Consider the following 22,012-nt stretch of genomic DNA (forward strand, 5'->3'; position numbering starts at 1 on the left):
CACTAAAATCTTTGCCAAAGTAATAGCTAACCGCTTCCTCCCAGTTATGACATACATAGTCCATGATGACTAATCAGGATTCGTACCCGGGAGATCCACTTCCCACAACATCAAAAGGCTGCTCAATGTCATGGCACGGATTGATCAGGGCGCGAATGCAGTTGCAGTCACAATTGATGCCCAGAAGGCATTCGATATGGTGTCCTGGAAATACATGTGGCTGGCACTTGAGACTATGGGCCTAAAATGATCACATATATTAAGTTACGATATACTTCTCCAGTGGCTAGAGTTTGAGTCAACTCCCTGACGTCGGGCCTAATCCCACTCTTCAGAGGCACCCGACAGGGCAGCCCATTCTCCCCGATCCTCTTCGCCCTGGTGATAGAGCCAATGGCTGACCACATCAGGGCGCGCCAATTACACTGGGGGATACGGTTGAAAGACACTCCTGAGATTATTTTGCTCTATGCAGATGATGTGTTATCCACCGCTATCCACCTGGATCCAATTTTACACGACATCACCCACATAGGTACACACTCCAGATTCACCATCAACTACACCAAATCGGAGCTCTTTCCCCTCACCAGTTCCAACCAACAACCTGGCACCGAGTATCCACTACGCTTGTCACCAGATGGGATTAAGTACCAGGTGGTCCAAGTGTCCCTGACCAAGGACACATTGCTAGCAGACAACTACCTGGCTACGGCACAGCAGGCTGAGGCCAAAATGACGCGATGGCGCTCCCTTCCACTGTCACTTGCCGGGAGACTCTCACTTATCAAGATGGTACTGCTCCCCAAGCTGTTGTACATATTCAGTAATGTGCCCGTCTGACTAGGGAAGAAATACTTAACAAGACTGCACAAATTGTGCGCACAGTTCTTATGGCATTCTGGCGCTGTGTGCAAAAAATGGTCTGACATGACACTTCCCTACGATAGAGGGGGATTTACCGCCCCTGACCCGCTGCGGTACTGGCTCGCGGCACAAGCGCAATTCATTTCCTATTGGTATCCTGGGCCCCCTCCTCACCCCCATGTTAAGCTGGAAATTCTGGCGGCAGCAGGCACTAACGTAATGTCATTAATACCACACCAGCAGTATGTACCGGACTCGCCCATTGACCCGGTCAGAACCACTGTGCATGCTTGGGGTCAAATATTCAAGGCTGGTGCCGAACAGCAGCCATACTACAAGTGGCTCGCCGCCTGGAGATTTTCCGGGCTGGAACCCACACATGACACAGCCCCGGCGCGACACTGGGAAGCCCTGGGGTACCTCGCTCTAATGGACTTCTATCCGGATGGGCAGTTTATAACTCCACAGACATGGTGACCGGGCCATTCAGGTTCAGCATTGGAATTTCTGCAATTCTATAGACTCCGCGCAGCCTTCCGAACTGCTTGGCCTGGTTTTCCTAACGAACCCCCGGACTCCCCAGGGATTGCCTATATTGCTAACTCGGGTGGCGCCCTTGGGGTGGTCTCTTCACTGTACAAGCTTTTGCTGATGGGTGCCCCAACCCGACCCTCCAGGGCCCATGATGAATGGGCGACCGAGCTAGAAATGGAGCTCACTGACCACTTATGGGGGAAAATGTGCTCACACACTAACAGAGTCTCTCTCAACTTTCGCTACCGAACCATACAATACAAATTGTTAAACAGACTGGCCCTCATTAGGACCCTGGCGGAGAGGGTTTTACGCCGGCGTAGTGCATGGCGTACCTCTCCGCCAGACTACGAGTTCCCGTAGCGCCATGGATGATTTTTACGCCTGCTTTTTGCAGGCGGAGAAATCCATGGCGCTACGGGAACTTGATGTTAATTACGCCACCATAATTTACAGTGGCGTAATTAACGCCTTCCCCACTCCCATTATACCCTATGGGGCAAGAATGGGAATGGGGAAGGGTAAAATGGGGATTGGGGACTTACCGCCCCACCAAGGTCGGCATGGGGCGGTAAGTCCGCCAAGCACCTTGGCGGAGTTGGCAGCTTTGGTCCTCCGCCAAGGTCCTAATGAGGGCCACTGTATTATACCCCGCACAGGATCTCCAGATTTGCTCAAACCGCCCTGCAGCCCTGCCCCCGCTGTGGTACGGAGGGCGCCGATCATTTACACATGTTCTGGCAGTGCCCCAGGTTGGAGGAATTCTAGGGCAAGATCCTGGAGACACTATCTGAAATCAGTGACACTGTTATTGACCCAGACCCGAGGGGTGTTTTGTTTGGGGTGTGGCAGGCTGAGGGGGCTAAACGAATGGCCACATTTCTGAATGTGGGCTGCATGGTGGCCAAGAAGTGTGTTCTACAGAACTGGAAGAACTCTCCTCCCCCCTCATACCAGAAGTGGTTAAACCTACTCACCTGATCTCGTAATTGTGAAGGGGAGTACCTTAGTATGATCCCAGCTCGCTCTCGCCCTAAAAACATTTGGACTGCTTTCAACAGTTACCTTCATAGCCTGGACAAGACCTCCTCCATAGGTGGTCCCTCCCAGACCTCTCATTAATATGCTGACGCATTATGATACACTGTGATGCCGTATTCCTCACCTGTTGGTAAATCACTGGGCCTCATTACGACCCAGGCGTTAAGGGTTAACGCCGTCGTTAACCCTTAATGCCTATTCTGATTTTAACGGCTGCTTTTAGCAGCCGTTAAAATCCATGGCGCTAACCTGCCAAGATGCTAATTACGCCACCGTAATTTACGGTGGCGTAATTAGCGCCTTCCCCACTCCCATTATGCCCTATGGGGCAAAAATGGGAATGGGGAAGGGAAAATGGGAAATGGGGATTTACCGCCCCACTCACCTTGGAATGGGGCGGTAAATCCGCCATCCACCATGGTGTAAACATAGTTTACACCATGGTGGTAAAGTTGGCGCAATTAGCGCCTGGGTTGTAATGACCCCCACTGTCTTTTTCTACCACTGTATTCATTTATGCATGTATTGATCCCACTGGTTGCTCTGATGTATGTGTATGCTATATGCCTCTGCCAACAATAATAAAAGTTTATTAAGAAAAACAATCCAAAATGGCAGACTTTCTGTCACTCTGTTTGCCTTCCAGTTATAACTTGGGGACATATGAGCTGCTGCAGCAGAAAGTAACACCTGTCATTTTGTCATCTACAAGAATTAGCTAATGACGTCACACTTTTTGACAAAGTATATTGGGGCAACTTTGTGCAATGTCTCATCAGATCCCATTTGATTCTATCATTCTTTTACTGTATACATACTTAATATCATGCCCCTGATAGATTTAACAAGTAAACCCATGGACCTCTGTGGAATGTTGGCACGAGGGTCTTGATTGTGGTCCCTTGGACAATATTTTCATGACTTGACTAAATATAAAGGGGCTGTGGGATAGTGCACGCCTTGAATATTGTAAGATTGTGTTTCAAATGGTGGACTTTGAGGGCCTGTTTGGATTTTTGAATGTTGATCTCACCCACCACTCGGGCACAATTTGTACTGGCTCTGTGGTCACTTGCCATGTTCAAACCTTTAACTGGAAACACCAAAGGCAATTTACACTCTTAGAATTGAGGAAAACATTGGAATATGTAATTGATTTAGATTGGGAATTGTTAGGGAGAATTCTCATTTTATGGCTAATTTCACTTACCTATAGAGTCCCTCAGCAGCTTTGCTGGATTTGAAGGGTTTGTTTCTTTTTACCTGCTAAGAGTGAGACTCTTTTTCCCACTCTTAGGCATTTTTGCTATGTGTGTTCTAGGCTATTTTTGTGTTTAATGCCTATGGGACTTTTTTCTCCCCCATTGGAACCATCTTTGTGCACATGTGTTAAACAGCACCCTCGTGCAGTACCACAGGGGTGTCGTAGTGACCCCCAAACATAGATCCATACCCTGGGACTGACTACTGTCTCCCAGGGCATGTAAAGTCCCCATTGACTTTACTAGTCAATTTCTACAAACTTAACCAGTACAACCCATCTTACTATGGAGGTACTGGAAGGGGTTAATAGTTTTTCCCCTAGGTATATTTTCGAGAGTGTACCCTACAGTACCTCTCTAAAACGTTTCTGGCTGGTGGCAGTGGTTACTACCAAAAATATTCAACCGCAAATATTTATCTATGGGATTTTCCCATTGTTCGAGGCTACCACTTTTTCTGACAGCCTCTAACATACCGCCGGTGCATTTTTATATTAACTTTGCTCCGGTAAGTTTTATTTGCCAGAACTTTGATATAACTTCTTTTTCGTGTCTTTCTCTACAATCCTAACCCAGGTCGGGGATCCTTTGTTCGTCCTTTTGGCGGGCTTCTGCCACAAAGCCCTCCTTTCGGCGCCACTGAGTCTGGGGTGGGTCCATTGTGTGGGAGGGGGAGTAGGACCCCTGGACAGGGTTGCCTCTGCAACCCATGTCACACTCTATCCTGATAGGCTGGACGGTCTCCCGCCAAGATGACCACTCCACTGTGTGAGTGACAGCTAGGCTGTATGACTGGGTCTCTTTCTGCTTAAAAGCACGTCCTGAGGACTGAAAGAGCAATATGTCACCACTGGAACTACGGAACTGAAGGGGAGAGAAGCCACAGACATCTTCAGCATCTACACCACCAGTGAAGCCCTGCCGGATCGTCTCACCACTTTTCTTCCACACGACAAAAGGAGATCTTCATCGAAGGAGCCTCCTTCCCTTGAGCTGGTAAGAACAACCAGTTCGCCCATCGCTTCTCCGGACCTGCCTTGGTGAATCGACAGTGCCCAGCACTTGGAGACCTGATAGCCAGGCAGCTATCAACCCGGACTGCGATTTAAAGGAGCGTACCGTTTAAACTTCGTTTGGCAGCACCGCAGTTGGTTTGATACCTGGGTAGGGCAGTGTCTTGAATCTTCCTCCACAACGAGAGCCTCTCTTCCTCTGCTGGACCCCTCGACCTGTAAGGACTACCAGGAACAACCGCCACCGCAGGAGCCACTTCTCCACTTTTAAGGTACATTGTTCCACCAGGCCACCCTTTCTTGCGGTAGTGCTAAAGGTGTTTTAAATCCGTTTCCTACCTGTTGGGTTGGCCGCACCTCTCACTTAACATTATCTTTCGCTTTCTGCATCCACCTTTTCAACATCGTTAACCAAAGACTTGACTGCAGCTACAAGAACATTTTTTGCTCCTGGGCCCTTGCCCTGTACCACTAACACTGGCACAGGCCTACTGACTCTGGTCACATTTGTAAGACCTGCTTTCTCGAGATTGATTCTCCATTCAAACTGTGTGGTGCAACCCTGTCTTATAACTACCCTTTCCTTCCCACTGCATAATCATTGTGAAATGCCATTTTGCTCAGTTTTCATTCTAAGTAATGCGTATATTGATGCACTGTCTTGCTGAACTGGTTCACAACTGATGGGAAGTGTTGCTAGGGTGTATAAGAGTCTATTTCTAGATAACTTGTGTTTTCCCTCCCTTGTTAGAAATTGCTAGAGGATCCCTTGTGTGTAGTTGTCACTGTGCCGTTTTGCTCAGTTTTCACTTTGGCTCACTTGGTCTGCAATTTATATAGGGAGTGTGTATATTTTTCTATTGACTTAATTTAACTTGCCTGATACTTGTGATACATGTGTTTACTTAGAAGTGTATAGAATACACATATATCTACTTTTTAACTACAAAGCTTTGGTCAGTGTTTCCTTGTGCCATAGTACAGTAGGCCTATTGTGTAAACCCTGAATACTGCTCATCTCCCTCTTGAGATAAGTCTGACTGCTCAGCCACAGCTACCAACTAAATCTTTGTGGTACAGACTGATACCAAAAGGGATTTATTGCTCTCACCTGTAGTCCTAATCTGGTGTAGTGCTCCCTAAGGGAACTGCACTGGATTCTGCCTAACAGCAATTTACACTTAGTTTAGCTTTGCAAATTGTTCAGGGAAATGTGGTGTATTGTCTCATCATAATATAATGAGATAACCTCACTTTCTTGAATTCATGGTGTTCAATGTATCATGTCCATATGTATTTTTTGTGCATGATATTTAATTTTCTTTCTTACTTTCATCAGTTAGTCACTAGTGCTTTTTTGTTTCCCAGCCACAAGCAATACAAATCAACCTTGCTGCACTTCTCTGTGTGTAAAGTGAAAAACATTGGCAATTAGTGTTCATCATTGGCCCTGGTGTTTTGTACAGGGCTAGATGCAGTGTTATAGTTTTTTCACAATGTAGTGCTCAGTAACCTAAAAGAATGGCAATTCTTCAACATGGGGCACTGTGAGGCTTCTCCCCTTGCCGGATAGAATATGCCTGGCAGCACACAAGTCTCATTCAGACAGCACACTAGCAGGGAACAGTTTAGTCAACCTCTTCCCTTGAGGAGCCAGAAACCATGTTGGGCCTCATTACAAGGTTGCGGGTCTGGTAACAACGGTGCTGGTAAGCTACTGGCACTGTTGTTACCGGACTGGCAAACAATGAGTTCTGCGAGCCGGTGCCTCTCCGCCCGCCAGGTCTGACTTGGTGGGCGGAAAGGCATCCCCTTGCAGACCTGGACGGATGCAGCGGCACCATTCATGAATGGTGCCGGTACATCCGTCCTCCACATTCCCATTGAGTCCAATGGGACTCGAATGTGAATGGGGAGTCATATTTTCCAGTGCCCGGCAATGAGGAATTACCGGGACCGCTGGGACTCTATTGCCCCGGTAAGACCCATTACCAGGTGCCGAAAAAAATGACTCCGGCACGGCTACCACCAGACTCATAATGAGGCCCAATTGTGTTTTCTACAGAATAATATGAACAATCATTCTGTAGACAATGTTCCAACCTAATTAGCTTTCAGCAAGCACAGTCGTCCCTGTAACCTGTGATGCTGTGTCCATTATCGTGCATCAACATGACATTTGCATGCATTATACACTCCTTGAAAGGTGCGGCTCGTGGCCTATTGATTGACACAATAGCAAGGTTTACTGAGGTTACAATATGGGCTGGGATGATATGTTCATTATATTCTAGAAATGGTAAGGCTACATTTGAGATGTTGTGTGTACTTTCCTATCTTGTACATGGTGCTGAATTAATGGGACTGCACACAAATGCGATCCCAAGACAATACCAGTCTTTCCCAGGCAAGCATTTATCATAAAAAAGAGCGCTCATTGGGAGATCTTGTCATTAATTTGCCTATATGAAAAATGTCCACACTTTGTGTTGTGGGTGCAAACATGTCCAACACTTACATGTCGGTGAATGAAGTAATGGTTTGGATGTCACACACTGTGTTTGAAAGACACTGTACACAGGTGGAGAAGTTGCTTTCTCTCCCTCGTGTCTTAAAGGCATTGTTCTCAACTTCCACCATCTCCTCGGTAGTGCTGGTCCACCATCTCCTCGGTAGTGCTGATCCACAAGCACCTCGGTAGTTCTGTTAAACATGTGCAGTGATTCTTTAATGTCCCAAATTGTGCGTGTTTTTCTGCTCCCTTGAATTTTTGAGCTTTTCCAGTGAATCATCCATGGCAATTTTAGATCACGCAGGGATAGAAATTACGGCCCTGAATGGGGACAGACAGCTTCCATTTCCACAGAGCTACATAACACCGTGCTACTCTAGGGCCTGCTATGAACACGCTGGGCCATGGGGCATTGCCACCTTTTTCATGTTGTCTTCTATTTCCAGTGCTATTAAACTTCAAGTTTAAAAACAAATATTCTTGGTGTGATGCGGGGTATAGGGAGCCGTGAGGTTTTGGATGAGTCATAGGAGTGCTTTTAGCACATGCACTACAACTAGTTTTCAAAACAATGGTGTCTTTCGAAACTTTGTAGGGAAAACCAAAGCTTGGCTCTGTGGCCTACATATTTGAGTGGGACAGCTTTTGGGAAGTTCATCCCACATAAATGCAGATAATAACACCCAGCCTTAATCCTTGGTGTTAGCACTTTTACGGAATCATATCTTCCATCTTGGGCTCAGATAGATCATAATCTTTATCTTGGTTTTTATAGTTTACAATCCACATTCTGCTCCTTGACAATTGTGTTCCATTCCTGTTCATCAGTATATTCAATATGCACCACTTCACCTTGTCTCACAGAGTAAATGTACTAAATGCACTCCTTCCAAAACTGAAGTACCTGGGCATGTACTACTTTATCTAGCACACTATAGTGGTGTGGGATATATATTTATATAGTGCTACCAAATTGGAGGTCCTCACAGGATTGATGTTCTTCCTTTTCTTGTTGATGTGAAATGACCTCCAGCCACAGATAAACTATTTTGGACTTCCTTACTAATTCCCCAAAAAGGACGCACACATTGTGTACACTCATTAACAGTCACCGAATGTGAATCCTCTGTCTCCAAGCAACTCTGTTACTGTATTGACTCTAGTCACTTCCAAGCAATCTCGGTTGCATGTATGTCATGCAAGTTATCACTGGGCTTCTCTCCTCCCTAATACTAAAGGATTCCACTCATGTTGCACACGCATTTATATCGACTGATTAGTAATTGACTACCTCCAACCACATCTGGGAATTTCACCTGCCTACTAGTATTCTTTCCTTCCAAGTTGGTACAAATGATGCCACTTTCAGACATAGCCCAGCATGTTGATCTTCTGCCTCCATACAACTCCTCCCCAGGCACTGTCACGAAATGGAAATGCCCACCTGCAACAACCTCTTTAATGTTCTCTGCCTTAGTCAATAACAAGAAAGGCTGTGTGCATAGATGTCATACAAGCAGGTCACTGAGGTTTTACACTCCCTAAAATGTATTTATTTATTTGATTTATCTATTGGTTATTTGTAAGGCACGGTTTATGATCATTCCATCGAATTTTTACCATTGAATGACCCATTCCATCTAAAAAATTCATCGAAGAAATTACCATTCAATGCATGTTTTTTCCTTTTTTAAGAAATTGGGGGGTTCCCCTTAAAACTCTCCGTTTTTACCCTTTAAAACCCAATATAAATAACACTAAAACCCTTTACCTTGAAAAAACATGCATTCAATGCATATTTTTTCGATGCAATTTTGTCGATGGAATGGCATTCGATGGTAATGTTTTAGATGAAATGACCATACACCGTAAAGCGCAAATACAACAAAAAGGGTTTCAATGCGCCACATTACAAAAAAGGGGGATCAGGGGAGAAAGACAATAATAATGGTCCTACTAGGCCTTCTGACATACAGATTGTGCACGTGCAGTAACAAGAAGTGCATTGGAGAGGGAGTGTGCCAGTCTGCATGACCCCGAAGTGCAGGGTAAGATGAGAGATTGCAAGTGAAGGGGTTTGGAAGAGGGGTGAGGAAGGGCAACAGGGGCTAGGCGAGTGCTAAGAGGAGGCCAGGAGCACAAGTGCTAGGGAATTGCATGGGGTGCAGGTGGTGAAGGACAACATGCTGCTATGTGCGAGGAAGGGAAGTGGACTGGAGGGGGGTGCCTGGTGCCCTGTAGAACTCAGGGGGAAGCAGGCAGCCAGTCACTGTGGCAGATGGGGGTGTTACCAGGAGAGGGGGAAAGGAAGGAAGAAGAGAAAAGGAGGGTCTTGCAGGGCTTCCGGAACTTAAGGAGATCTGGCTCAAGCATGAGAGGGGCAGGGAGACCATTCCAGAGGGAGGGTCCTACAGAGAAGAGAGATCTGCCTCCCACTCTCTGCTTAGCAAAGCGTCGAACCTGCAGAGAGTTGGAGCTAGAAGACTGAAGTTCTCTAGCAAGGAGGTATTTAGCGAGTGAGAGTTGGGTGTAGTGAGGTTCCAGGCCCCAGACAGCCCTGATGATGATGCAGAGCGTCTTTGATCCTAGCAGCAACCAGGAGCCAGTGGAGAGATTTTAGGGCTGGAGAGATGCAGTCCCTGGGCTAGAGGCCAAGGATAAGTCTTGCAGTCCTATTCAGCATTATGTAAAGGGGGTGAAGGAAGGATAAAGGAAAATTGAGGTAGAGGCTGTTGCAGTAGTCCAGTTTAGAGACGACCAGAGATCTGGAGACATTGGGCCCCATTAAGGATCCAGCGGTAACGCTGCCGGTGCTAGCAGCAGGTTGCTGCCGGATCTGTAAATAATTACTGCCACCTGACTTCCTGTTGCCACCGGGCTATTCCAAGTCCGACGGCCGGCAAGTCAGGCACCAGCAATTCTGCTAGTCCCATTTCCATAGAGTCCCATAGGACCTCATGGTAATGGGGACACAGGAGCACTGGCACCATTAATAGCAGTGCCGTTGCTCCTGTGAAAAATCTGCAGGCAGTTGCCTTCCCACCCAGCAGGTCTGACCTGCCGGGCGGGAGAGAACCCGCCCGGCAGAGTTGTAGTGTGCCGGTCTGGAAACAACGGTGGCGGTAAGCTTACCGGCACCATTGTTTTCAGATCGACAGACTAATAATGAGGCCCATTGTGTTCCTAGGGGTACGTGGGGAAAGGAAGAATACCTCTGAGGAGCTGTAGTTGATGATGGGCCTTCTTGGCAAGGTCCGCGATGTGAGGAGAGAAGGGGAGAGAGGAGTTAAAGATGACACCAAGGTTTATTGCCTCACAAGAGGGTGGCCAAAGTGTAGGAGGAGTGAAGGAGGGAACAGGGATCCCAATGAGAAGGATCTCAGTCTTACTGGCATTAAAGGAGAGATCATTGGCAGCACACCATATATAAATAGCAGTCAAGCAGTCAGTGGTGAGAGAGGAGGAAGAAGATGCAGTAGAGGGAACCTTGCAGGAGAGATGCGTGCCATCTGCATAACACTGGAAGTGAGGACAGAAGGAGGAGATCAGATGGGCCACAGGGGCAAGATAGATGTTGAAGAGGCACAGTGAGAGGATAGAGCCTTGAGGGACACTACAGGTAGACTGTGTGATAGGGGAGAGAAAAGGACCCGGTTGAACCGGGAACGGACACTGAGAGAGGAAAGAGGTCAACCAGTCAAGTGCAAGGCCTGTGATGCAAAGGGTGTCACAGAGTTGATTAGTCAGGTTGGCATGATTGACCATGTTGAGGGCAGAGGAAAGATGAAGAAGTATAAGAATGGATGGAGAGTTGGAATTGAGATTTGAGAGAAAGTCTTCATGGGTGGTCAGTAGAGCAGTTTCCAAGCCTCTTGCTGCTCTGAAGCCAGACTGGTTGTCGTGGAGACAACTAACAGATTATGTGTGTTGGATCAGTTGGGGGATGACGAGCTTCTCCAGGAAGGAAGGGGGTATTGGAGATAGGGCAGTAGTTAGCAGGGCAGGAATGGTCGGCAGATTGCTTTTTGAGGAAAGGATGCACAAGGGAGTGCTTGAGGGGTAGCAGGAAGGCGCCAGTGCCAAAGGAGTGATTACAGAAATCGGCCAAGGCTGGTGCAAGGGAGGCAATGTTGTCCTTGATGGTTTTGGTGGAGCAGTGGAACACATGTTAGGAGAGACTTTCATAGAGAGGACCTCTCTAGAGACCTCATCCAGTGGTATGGACGAGAAAGAGGAGAGTAGGAGGGGTTCATGAGGATCCTCATGACAGGGGCTAGGATGTCCAAGTTGTTGGTGATAGAGAGATGCAGATTAGCAAGGGCAGAGTAAATGTGGGAGTCATTGGAGGGAGTAGGAGGAAGGAAAGTGGTGACAACAGCAGCAGCTGACACTCGCTGCAACAGTTGAATGATGGAGAAGGCTACTGGCAGTGCAGGCAGATGCTTAGTGGAAGGACCTAAGTGATCCAGGTGAGAGGACAGGAGAGTATGGTCAGACCAGGATAGAGGTGTAGTGAGAGGGTTGGAGATGGGGATGTCTGCTGAAATGAGAGCATCCAAGGTATGTCTGGCAGAGTGCGTCAGACCAGAGGGATGAATGGTGAGGGTTAGAGAGGCACAGAGGCTATGGAGGAGTCCGGTAGCCGAATCAGGAGAGTCAAGGTGAATATTGAAGTCTCAGAGGAAGAAAAGTTTGGAGGTTGAGGCAAGAAGACAGGGGGAGAAGTCAGACCACTCCAAGAGGAAGAGGGACATCGGACCACGGGTCCTGTAGATGATGGCAAGAGTCAACAAGAGGTTTGGAGAGATACCAAGCCTACAGACGAGGCATTCAAGTGAAGAAAAGATCTGAGTGGGAATGATTGTAGCAGGCACCCATTCATGGAAGATCAAGGCCACTCCGCCTCCAGACCGATTAGGCCTGGGCTTGAAGAGGATGTCTTAGTGTGTCAAAAGCAGTGACAGAGCTGGCAGTAAACCACATCTCAGTAAGAGCGAGAACATCAATGTCAAAGTCTTCCAGAGGGAGACAGATGTCAGAAAAGTGTTTAACAGCAGAGCAAGAGTTTAGGGTAGCTAGATGAAGCTGGTTTCCACCTTTGAAGGTCTTCCGAGGAGGGGCACAGGGGTGTGGTGCGCCTGTCAGAGATGGGGAAGGGGCAAGCAGGGTGGCAGACAGAGGAGAGGCAGGCAAAGGGAGGAAGTTGGTGATAGATGGAAGATGCCTATCAAGAAGGAGGAGGTTGGGCATAGAGCCCTGGCCCATGACAGTGGCCCTCTGATAGACATTAATGATACACTTAGAGGATGAGAAGCATGCTAAGGGTACTTCCCATCTGGTGCCACCATTAATGGGTGAAGAAGAGAAACGGGAGAGGACTGAGACCATGTGAGGGTCCATAAGTATGGAGAGGGAGTGACAAACTGGATGTCTGACACAGTCGGCCTGGAAGAAGAGTTAATGTAGGCATCAGCGATAGGCAGACCTGGCCTTGGTGACAAAACGTTGGAACATGTGTTGCACATTCAGTTACAGCCAATGAATGTAACTGTCTCCCTACTGTCTCCCTCCATCCAATTCTGGGTTTTGTCTCTACTCGCTGACTCACTAAATACAAATGTCATGTGCATGTTTGTCACAGAAGGTGGACAATGGTGTTATCGTCTCCCTAAGAGCAGAAATTCAATTTCATGCATTGTAAATTGGTATTGAATAGAGTACTTATGCCATTTGTTAGGCTGTACTGTGTATGTCTCTACAAGAATATCAGATGGGGTGTTGTTAGTGCAATAGAGAGAAAATAAATCATGTTGTGTTGATGCTTTCAGACAAGACATTTCTTATTTCTGAACAATTATGATGAATGTTCCTTTTCTTCACCGTAGTAGAAGGATGAATAGATGCTAAACCACCTGCTCAACACTCACACTTCTTCAAAACAAGAGTGAGGTAGTCATAAAGGTAAAACAGGCACAGTTAAGGGATATAGCTCCTTTGCCTTTTGTTATAATGTGGGCTGAGGGAAGGCTATACTCTCAAGAGGTGTGTGAATGTGAAACAATAGCAACCCAAACAGACTAGTACAACAGTGCTAAATCAAGGAATGTCCTAGGAAGGTTCTATAAAAATATACACTATAATTATATGCAACATATGCAATAAAAACGGTTCTATGTGATTCTTTGATGACATTTTTACTGAAAAGATTCCATCAAAAAAACTCATCCCTACCCTTTTTTCCCCTTACCCAACCCCTAAATATTTTGATGAGTTTTTTCGATGGGATTTTGTCCGAAAAAAATGAAATCGAAAAAAACTGTCAGCAAAACAACATAGAACCATTGTTATTGCATATGGTGTCTATAATTAAAGTGTATATTTGTATAGAACCTTCAACGTGATACCATAATAACTAAATAAACACACCACAAAACCCACCCCTTTAGGAGGAACACAGAATTTGCAAAGGCAGAACCACAATTTTCTTAAAAAAAGGATATGTTCTTGAATGTAAACACATTTGAAGTGACCTAGCCACCCTCTAGGGCCCAGAAACTGAACGGGGGCAGTTATCAGTAACTAATGCTCTTGTTGTTCTTGGCAGTTTAACAACAGCAAACCAGGATTCTCAGCACTGTGCAGATGGTTTGATTCGGGATCAAAGATGGCAGCCTTATTGTCCAGATGTCAAGCTGATGTCGAGTCTAGGTCTCAATGAAGGTCGTTGCAGTTAGAAGCGATGCTTGACCGATGCAGATCGTGGCGGTCACCAGGTTTGGTTAGATGGCTGAGGTTCGGCGGTGGACAAGCTGATGATGGAATGCACAAGTTCAGTTGGTCCAAAACTGTGTTTAAAGGATGTGAATTGGGGAGAAAACAAAGGTCTGTTCGACCATCGATTAGTTTGGCAATGAGACTGGAGGTCTGAACAGCAGTTTGATCATTTCAGGTGCAGCAATGCTTCTTTGTTCAAGCAGAGGCAATGGCGCCCTCAGCTGGTGTGGTTCAGTGTCAAACTGGTTCAAATATGTGGCTCAATGTTTTTAAAATTGTCAAGAACCAAAGGTAGCTCTAATGTGTCACGTTGGCTCAAACAGGTTTAAATGTGCTTGAATCATGGTTTGCAGCAGTTTGACAGTGAAAACAAAGGGATCCTAGCTTTCTTGGTTACAGGTTCTGTAAGTCCTGCTTCTGGATCAAATGGGCAACAGTATTCCTTGTTCTGTGACTCCCAATATGGGGACGGGTTGGCATGCACCAGCAGAGGTCCTTCAGCGCAGTGAGGTCCTTGGCACCAGTGAAAGGCAAGCAAAATCAACAATGTTCTTATCAAGGATATGTACTTTGAGGATGAAAGGGTTCAAAGTGACCTAACCAGTGTCTGGGGCCCTGAAATGGACCAAGGGGCCAGTTCGCAGTCAATAGTACCTTTTTTGCAGTTCTTGGTGGTTAGGCAGCACTGCAACATAATTCTTGGTGCTGTGCCAAGATCAGGAGAGAGCAAAAGGCAGCAATGGGGGCTTCTGCTGTTTCAAATGTGCTGAACAGTTCTTGAAACACGCTCCTAGCAGTTCAATGGAGAAACACACTAGGATCCCAGCTGTCTTGGATCTCAGGGTGTTGTGAATCCCAATTCAGGGGCTCAGGGACATGATGAGTTCTTTTCACATGCTCCCAAACACAGCGGAGGCTGGCACACAACTGCATGGGTCCTCCTACATAATGAGGTCCTGGGTACTGCTGTGGCTGGCAGAGAGGCAGTCTTGCTCCAGCAGCTGATCACTTCTTGGGTTGCTGTGAGACCCACTCCAGAGACTCAGGGACACGGTGGGTCCCTGTTCCTGGGCTCCCAGACACAGTGGAGGCTAGCACACAACCACAGGCTCTATCAACATGGTGAGGTCCTGGGTATCGCTGTGGCTGGCATAGAGACAGGTCCTGTTCAAGCAGTAGATCACCCCCAATGGTCCATAGGGATGGTTAGGGGAAAGATCTGGTCTCTGCCTTGGAACACCTGCCTCCACCTCAGAACTGGAGGACTTTAGAAAGAACTGCTCTCGCAGCAGGGTCCAACATAATCTTCAGGATGGTTCAAGGTGATTCATGATGGTTCAAAGAAGTGATGTGAGACCCTGCTTTCATAGGCAAATGTCCCCAGATTATTGGTCTAAAGCTAGCCTGCTTTAGTGGTCCAATCCTGGCTAGTGTAATGTGTTGGCTTTGCCCTTATGATGTCACACCCAAAGTATTTTTCTCCAGAGGAAGTGGATGGGACAGGAAAGAGAAAAAGAAGCAGAGAGAATCACAATGTCTGAAGACTACACAAACTGTGCAGACCCCTCTCTGGCTCACCCTCACTACTACCCTCCACTCTCAATAGGATTTAGAAATGTGGCCCCCTGTTGTGAGACCTGGCTCTGTATGAATGGGTGTGCCCCTTGGTTTCTGTTCCCAGGCCAGCATCTTCTGGAGTTGCTGTCCTCGGAGAATGGGTGTTTTCTACACTTTACAAAGGAACAAAGAGAAGCAATCCCACAAGGCTAGTCCTGTCAGTGGACAGGGGTGGGCCTTGTCTGGAAGATATACTCATACTCCTTCCACAGCTGAACTGGGTCCAGGGCTGACACATGTCTAAAATCAATTCAATGTAGCTGGGATAACTCTGAAAGTTGCTGTCCACCATACCCTCACTCAGTTATGGCTTATAGGTACAGTTGTATGTGACACCAGGAAAACCTCTTCAGAGTTATGTAGTTTTTGGAACAGGAGTGCAAAATGCATTGAAGAGACTTGAGTGTCACGAAAGCTGTCAAGTGGGCACCTGTGGTCTCTGAACCTGTTCTCTGTCACCAGTAGGGCAGGCACTCCGTATCAGGAAACTGATGTGGCAAGGCACAAGTAAACACTGTGGTTATGGCATGATGATTATGAAAGGGGTATCTGATTAGCAGATTTCCCTTTCAGGGATGGAATAACATGGATCATGTTATTATTTAATACAGATTAAATACACCAGGGCTTTCACACCCTTGCCAGATGGCAATTTATCACAGCTGTGTGTCAGAAACTTGCTGCAATGTGTTAGTGTTATTGGTGTGTATTTTATGGTGGAGAAAGATGAAAGATGGAGTTAGGAAGAGGGATGGGGAATGGTCAAGCGAGATTAAACCTTTCAGTTGTAATTGGAGTATTATGTTGTCATTCTTGCTGTTCCGGTTTTATTTAAATGGTGCAGTGACACTGGCCTGGAAGTGTCCATTCTCCTCTACTCCTTAGTTGATGAGTTATATGCCGGCCTGATGCATGTTCGAAAGACTATCAATACTGTTGCATTTAGAAGTTGCAGGGACATGCTCTGAAATAGTCCCATCTTAAATAGACCTTTGCTGATGATTTGCTCTGCACTGTTCTTGCAAGGTGTCAGTTGAGCAGCCTAAATAACAGGGAGTTCCTGGCAGTCAGGTGGTTTTCCTATATGGGCCGCCATCTTGCCATAACAAAACAGCGTTTGGTTGAGAGGAAGGAAGAGGAAGATCCAGTGTGGGATTTCTAAATGAAGCCAGGCACCGTTATTAAAGTTGCTCTGCTGTATCAAATAATTGCTGTTGCTTTGTAGAGGATGCCTTTCCTGAACCTGCTCTATGGCAATAGAGAGCAGGCTGCAGATCAGGGTACTGATCCAGCAGGGCACAGGTGCACACTATGCCTACGGAAAGGAGCTTAGGAAATGGGGATCTGGTTGGCAGGTTCCCCTTTCTGAGATATAATTACATGAATTGTTTAATTAATACAAATAAATAAAGTCAAGGCTTCCACATCTTTTCCAAATGTCAATTACTCACAGTGATCATTTGAAGTCAAAACTTCTTCGATCTGGTTAGCCGCTGGTGTTGATTGATTTGATGGATGTAGATAGTGAGCAGTGTTGAAATTCCATTCATGTGGTGTATTTCTGGGAAACTTGCTGCCATGTGTGAGTGTTGCTGTGTGTGCATTGCATGGTAGAGAGAGAGATGAAAGGTGCAGTTAGTTAGGAAGGGGAATGCGGAATGGTCAGGTGAGATGGAACCTTTCAGCTGTAGTTGGAGTATTTTGTTGTTATCTCTTGACAAAGATTCTTGCAGTTCCGGTTTTATTTAAATGACTCACTGAGACTGACCTGCAAGGGTCCTGTACTCTACTGAGGAGTTATATGCCACCCTGATGGATGTTCGAAAGTTTATCAATGCAATTGCATTTAGAGGTGGCAGGGAGATGACCTGAAAGAGTCCAGTCTTATGTAATACTTTGCTTATCAGTGGAGTGCAGATTTGCGGCATATTCATGGGCTGACCTAGGTTCTGTCGGGTCGCTATCATGGAATGTAGGCATTAGTGGTTTGTGTGTTTTGAGCTTATCTTGTGCGGGCGTCCGATGAAGAGCCTAGCTGACAGGGATTATCTGACAGTCAGGTGGTGTTCATTCTTGGCCTGATAAGACAGAGGTTGGTTGAAAAGAAGGAGAAGGAAGATCCAGTGTGGGATTTCCAAATGAGGAGGGATTTGCTTGTGCTAGATTCCATGCCCCTAGCATGAAAGGCATGGTGGGCTTTTTTTCGTTTTTTATTTTTATTTTTTATAATTAATCCTCCAACCAACCATTCACCAGCAGAGTGTGCAGAGGGCTGAGGGGATGGGTTTCTCTCTTTATTGTCTCAGAATCATTTTATCTGATGAGTCTTGGAGGCTTTGTAGCTGGTTCACCTGGAGCCCCAGGAAACGATGTTGGTCTAATCGCATCTTGAAAATGCCAGTGCAATCACAACCATGTTTCAATATGAATATGCCTGGTAAGGCATGATAAACCAGATTATTCTAAGTTTAAAGATGTAACTCCTTGTGATGGCTCTAACCTATCGATTGTCCATGTTTTCGCACCAATGCTGTAGGTAGAGGGAGGGTAGTTGCCATTTCTTTTGAATAGGGGAATTGTGTGGGATTTGATAGGGACGTGCCTCAAATCGTGATCTAGTTTTTATTTATTGTTTTATTTTGGGATGGGGTTACGTTTCATTCTGTTTAATGGTACTGAGGAGGCAATGTGCATGAGGCACACATGTATGCTACATTTCTTTCCAGTCACTGACTGGTCATTTCTGTCTGCTTCCATCAACTTCTCGAATTTTCCAAAATATATTTAACATACCCTTCTGGATTTTCTATATCTGCCTGTCGTACACCTAAATCCCACTTCACTGTTCTACCTCTCCCTTAACTACTCTAGAAACACTCTGCCTTTGCTGTTCTTAAAAGACTGATAACAAACTCGAAATGTGCTGCATGCCGAATAGAACCCGAGAGTCTGGGGTTCACCAATCCACCATCAACAAAACCTGAAACTCATTTTGGAAAAGTTCTGCCAGACAATATGTGAATTTTTGGATGATTTGAATTTTACCCCATTGTGTTCATCCACTTTCATTCACAGTGGAAAATCTGAGCTTTCCCTGACGTCATGGAGGATGCACATTTAAATCACTTTTGCGACAGATGGAGCACCATGAAAGATAGGTCTTAAAATAATACAGCTTGAAAGTTGAATCATTAAACGATTCGCCTCACCACAGAATGCCATAAAGGGAAAGACCTGATGAAAAGGTTTGGAATCCAGTGACCCAGGTGAATGAGCACCTTTTATGTTAGATGCCTGCACTCATTGTATTGCCCATGTCTCATGTAAGGCCCAATTGAGTTGCAAACCATAACACATTTTTCTTTTTCCAGATTATTAGTAACTGCGGCTGTGTAGCACATCTCAAAAGGTTTGTTTTCGAAAGATTTGCATGATTGATGCTAAAATAAGGCAGTAGAAGATGTCTCCAAAGGGCACCACAAACAGAGGTTACACTAGTAGTTATGATTTGGGCCCACTGAATTCAACATTTGCCCCACTTGATAAGGGTACCAAAATAACTCTTGGTCTGAGGTGGCACACACCTTTGTCTAGATTCATCTGACAAGGACTTTGTACATTGAGAAACCGTAAAACACAGCAAAGAAAAACACATCCACTGCTGCAACTCCGAGTCCACAATTTAGAGTAAAGTAAATAAAAAAGGGGTTATGTGGCAGAGAGTTTGAAGGACATACTCGGGCCACCAACAAAATGGATTGAACATTAAATTGACACACGGCTGTTCAACACCTTTACCTCTATCAAGATTCCATACATCTGCATTGCAAACCCACTGGCTTATCTAATCTAGAGCCAGTTGCAGTACTTTATCTGTTTAGACAGAATTCAAGATAAGTTCTCCCTCATGCTAAAAGGAATAGAAAAGCAGTTAGTAATAGTTCAGAAATTTTGAATGTCTGCCCACGTGCAAGCACACACAAGCTACACTGCCTTCTTTGTCTGAAATGGGGGTATGTTTCCTAGACAGCTGTAATCAAAAGTGCTGAACAAGCCATGCAACTATTATCCTCCAAATTAGACATTGAATGGACCCTTGTGCTATCCTGTCATGTACACCATGTGGTCTCAATCCCAATTTCCAAAATCCTCCTAGGAATGATTGCCAATGCAGTTTAGGCATCTCCATAGATCCCTAAACTACCCTCACTAAAATGTATCCAATGAGTAGATGCATAGTCTAACTTAAAAAACCAGGCAACACAATGCAAAGATATCCCCTAATAAATAACATCTGTTTGAAACCGAGCCTTTAATATTGCTTATGTTTGGGACTGCTGGAACTTACATTTGAGGTGATATACCTCCTTTATTGACCATTTGTCTTCTGTGAATATGTTGGAAAACTGGTGTCCTTAGACTAGACGACTGGTGCTTGATTCTATCACCAAATCTTGAGGAATCCCACTGTTGGATTAGACATTTCATGCCTGCATATACTTAACACACCAAATGCTGAAAGCTTAACGTTGTTTGGACCATTCAAGGTTTTCCTAAAGCAAATTGTTTATGACATCTGAAAATCTTAGTAATGTATTTGGGTGGAAACAGGGGCAGAAAGGAGACCCACTTTCAATAGTCTCTAAATTTTGAAGAGATTAATTTGGAGTGAGGCAAAGTAAGAATGTATTTGCAATGCTAGGATCTCCATAAGTCTGTAAGCACAAAGATGTGACGTCTTCAGATGTATAATAATACCTAGACTAATTGTCATACCAGTGTGAGCTAACTTTGTTCTTTTTTTTTCTCTCGAACCAAAGAAGGCTTAAAAATGATATATGATCAGTATAAGTGAACATTGATGTCAGTGATGTGGATTAATGAGCTGCAGAAACGATCAAGGAGCCAACTACAGACTGAAGGGTAGACACATGGATTTCCATTTGCAAACAAATCATGTGTTGGAAATTCTTCAACTGTCACACATGCACCTTGAATCATAGTATTCCTGAATTGCTGGATTATTTCCAACTTTTTGAGTCTATCATGTCGGCTTCAGAATAACTAAAGGTTTATGACAGGACCACTGACCTTTCAACTTTTTTGAACTAGGAGAAAATTGCAGAAAATTAACTTTGTATGCATGGCAATGTGCACAGTGGCCTATCTGTTGCAATGTGCAACCACTTTCTGTGCACAAACTGAATACTGTCTTGGGAAAAGAACATATTGGGAGGATGTACAGAATGTTATAGTTGCAGCAATGAATGTAGAAACTCTGAAATGATTGAGTGATTGTTTAGAGCTGCCAGAGACATGGAAACTGCTCTCCTGAAACCTTGTGAAGATCTGTTCTCCTACCTTGACTCAAGCACCCCTTTTGTCCTCGTCCTCCTTGACCTTTCCTCTGCTTTCGACGTGGTCAATCACACCATCCTGATCAACAGACTCGGTGAGATCCTCAGTATCACAGATCAGGCCCTGGAGTGGCTGACCTCTTTCCTCCTGTACTGACCCTCCCAGGTCCAACTTGGGGCCTTTCTCTCCACCACCTCTCTCTCCACATGTGCTGTTCCCCAGGGCTCTAACCTCTCACCCTGGTTCCTCAATCTCTACATGCCCACCCTCACCCCCCCATGATCTCCTCCTTCTGCTCTATCTTTTCAGTTTTATGACACGTAACTCTCTTTCTGGCTCCCTACTGCCTCCTCTCTCGCACATTCCAGACTGTCTATCTGCATATTCGATATTGGTGTGCCTCCAACGATCTCTACCTTAATGCCAGTAAGACAGAGATCCTTCTCATCAGAACCCCTGCTTCCACATTTCCTCTCTCAATCTGGCCGCCCTCCATGGACCCTCTTCTTTTGCCTTTGTGTGAGGCAAAAAACCTTGGTGTCATCTTCGACTCCACCTTCTCCTTCACTCCTCTCATCACAGACCTTTCCAAGAAGACCCACAACCAGATGCACCTCCTTAGAGGTATTCTTCCTTTTCTCACTTTCCCTCAGAAGCTCATTGTCTCCAGAGCCCTGGTTCTCTCTAAATGGGACTACTGCAACAGCCTCTTTCTCAATCTGCCTTCCTCTACTCTCTGCACTCTGCAACAAATCCAGAAGAGGACTGTGAGACTTATCCTTGGCTTCAAGATCAGGGACTGTACTTCTCCAGCATAGAAATATCTGCACTGGCGCCTGGTGGCTGCATGGATCAAGTTCAAAACCCTCTGCATCATCCACAAGGCTTTCTGAGGGTCCTCGGCCCGCACTTCATTCATTGCTCTCTTCCTAAATACCTTCCTTCTCGTGCCCTTCGCTCTGCTGCCTCCAACTCTCTGACGGTCAGACGCTTCTCCAGGCAGAGAGTAGGAGGAAAACACTTTCCTCTGCTGG

The sequence above is a fragment of the Ambystoma mexicanum genome, chromosome 10 (assembly GCF_040938575.1).
Source record: "Ambystoma mexicanum isolate Mex_15411 chromosome 10, UKY_AmexF1_1, whole genome shotgun sequence".
NCBI classification, from domain to species: domain Eukaryota; kingdom Metazoa; phylum Chordata; class Amphibia; order Caudata; family Ambystomatidae; genus Ambystoma; species Ambystoma mexicanum.